The sequence below is a fragment of the Panulirus ornatus genome, chromosome 1 (assembly GCF_036320965.1).
Source record: "Panulirus ornatus isolate Po-2019 chromosome 1, ASM3632096v1, whole genome shotgun sequence".
NCBI lineage: Eukaryota > Metazoa > Arthropoda > Malacostraca > Decapoda > Palinuridae > Panulirus > Panulirus ornatus.
Genome location: NC_092224.1, coordinates 97,749,317 through 97,752,290, shown reverse-complemented (window position 1 = coordinate 97,752,290; position 2,974 = coordinate 97,749,317). Strand labels below are relative to the sequence as shown.

The 2,974-nt window shown below is 39.3% G+C and overlaps 1 non-coding gene across 1 annotated transcript; it reads left to right on the top strand.

Moving 5' to 3' along the window:
• The first annotated feature begins 1,448 nt into the window (after positions 1 to 1,448).
• Positions 1,449 to 1,530, top strand: TRNAS-GCU (transfer RNA serine (anticodon GCU)). Its single transcript has one exon. It is a non-coding gene; the product is annotated as a tRNA-Ser (tRNA).
• Positions 1,531 to 2,974: the final 1,444 nt, after the last annotated feature.

Below are 2,974 nucleotides of genomic sequence, written 5' to 3'. Positions count from 1 at the left end.
AGGTAGTGGTGATAAAGGGCACGAAAGGGATACAGTTTGACCAGATCTGTGGGAAGGGATGCATGATAGCAATGTGGGTAGGAGAAGATAAAGGAGGAAGGGAATTAATCCCCCTATAAAGACTCAGGAAATGTTGATGGATGGTCCGCTCATGAAGTACATAATAGGAAAAATTGTAGAAAATTGGTTGGGATTACCAATTGCTTCCTCTGTCCTTGATCCAGTGGTTTCTTTACGTCTGAATAGAATTACCAGATGAATGAGATTCAGACCTGAAGGTGTACGCAGATGATGATGCCATGGTCATGATAGAAGTAAAGAATGATCAGGTTTGCATCCCATTACAAAGGAACCCAAACAAATCCAAAGATGCTCTGATCCACGGCTGATGAGATCTACCACGGAGATTAAATGCAAGGCGAATACCATCCAGGGGTGGGGGTAATGATGAGGATCTCATACCGTAACGTTAGTGACTTTCTACTGAATGATATCTAACTTCGAAGTAGTCCTTGGATCTATGTACCTCTGTTCAACTCCTCTCACACTCTCCGCTTCATGTGGTAGATAGACAGCTCGTCTTTTTTTCCTTCTTATAACTTATAAGGACAGAAAAGATACTACAAACTTTAGGGTATGCTCGTGAATTTCAGCACAGGCAGGGCGAGTAAATTTTGCCCCGCCCCTGCGCGCCTTGCCACCAGACAGCAATAATCCCGTACCTCTCACGGTTGGGGGAGAGAGAGAGAGAGAGAGAGAGAGAGAGAGAGAGAGAGAGAGAGAGAGAGAGAAATTTGCCCATTTTGAGGGTGTATGATACATTAATGATAAGGTAGGGAACGTGTCTGGGGTGAGGGCCTCTTGTATTTATGGTTTCGTGGTCTAGCCTTACTCCATCTAGTTTTCTCTCTCTTCTCTTTTTCTCCTCATTTTACCAGAGTCACATTGGAGATATTTCTGATACGTTTTCTTCAGTTTTCTTATTCATCACTTCCATTTTTTTTTATGCGTGTCATCATCGTTTTTTCAGCGCTTCGAGGTTGTAATATAAACGTAAATGTATTTTCTCCACTCTATCTTCTTATTGCCGTGATTCTAGACTATCTTTCTTTTAAGAAACCTAACTTTATCTTTCTTTTAAGCAGGCCAGTCTTAATCTTTCTTTCAAGCAGCACAACCTTATTCTTTCTATTAAGCGACCTAACCTTATCTTTCTTTTAAGCAACCCAACCTAAAACTCTCTTTCTCAATCTCCCTTTGGATTCGCCTATGCCAACACTTCGCTGCATTATCTTGATAACTGTATCTTTAACACTCGAAGGAACACAGGAAGAGAAGTTAGATTAGAAACAGCAAGCTGATACTAGCCTTATAAAGTTCCAACGTTTTCCATATCCACAAAATGTCAGACTCATAAATTTTGCTTTCATTCCTTGCCATTCCATGGAGACGAGGTGGCCGAGTGGTTAAGGCGTTGGACTGCTAATCCAATACGGTCTCCGTGCGTGGGTTCGAATCCCATCCTCGTCGGAGTTCGAAATTTTCTGATGCCTCAGACGTAGCAAAGGGATCGCCATTTCTCACTTGGCATCTAATATATATACGACGCATCTCTCGCTCCCTGGCGCACATAGTACTAACAATAGCGTATTTCTCATGGGCCAGTTTACATGCGTCATTGCATGTTTCTTAGATCATTGAAAAACGTCATTTTTTATATCATTAAGAAAAGTAATTTTCTTGTATCATTAAAAAAGTAATTTTCTTACATCATTAAATAAAGTAATTTTCTTATATCATTAAAGTAATTTTCTTATATCATTAAATAAAGTAATTTTCTTATATCATTAAAAAGTAAATTTTATGTCATTTGAAAAAGTAATTTTCCTATATCATTTAAAAGTAATTTTCTTATATCATTCAAAAAAGTAATTTTCTTATATCATTTAAAAAAGTAATTTTCTTATTAAAAAAAGTAATTTCTTATGTCATTCAAAAAAGTAATTTTCCTATATCATTTAAAAAAGTAACTTTCATACATCATTAAAAAAGTGATCAAGCAGATTAGCTTCGACACGAAGGACCGAGCCGAATATATCATGCTCAGTGGAAAAGATGGTCTGTCCCACATCCTCCATCTCAAGACCACCGTTCCACGAACTTATCTTTATAACTCCCATTCCATCCCTGTTATCTCCATGGTCCCCAACTCTTCTATTCCAGCACTTCCAAAGACAAGTAATTCCATCCCGGAGCCGACTCCATCACGCTGCCTCCGTCCCAGAACATAAAACCCAGGGCTTCCATCACGGCTGCCCGTCATCCCATAGCCTCCATCCCACTCCATCTCCACTCCATCCTCATACCTCGAGGACACCTCCCTCCCAACACTTCAGGAAGATTACATATGCCTTATTCCAGAACCTCCAGCCCTAATTCCGTTTGTCCATGACGCCTCATCTCCCCACATTCACTCTCTGTTCCAGCAACTCCATTCCAGTTTAACCAACATACAACTTCACTTGACATCTTCCGTTCCATTGTCTCATTTTTTTTTCGTTAGCTGAGATGACAAGAGGAAATGAATTTCCTAATTAATGCCATCCCATTAACGTTTATGTATATATATATATATATATATATATATATATATATATATATATATATATATATATATATATATATATATATATGTATTAGCCTGGTACTCAGATTATCGACCAACTCCAAAGAGAGGATGAACAGCTGGGTAGACTGTGGACCGACTGCCGCTACCAGGGTTGGAACCTATGTGCTTCTTCCATCCAGACGTCCAGTTTAAAGTATCTGATTACTTACACTCCAGTCGGGAAGACTCCTTCTCATCTCTTTCCTTACTAACACCTTTACTGCAACCACCAGCGTGCTAGCAGTTCCTTCTCAATTTCCTTCATCATAACACACCTCCATCTTTGTTCCTTCCTCCATCCATATC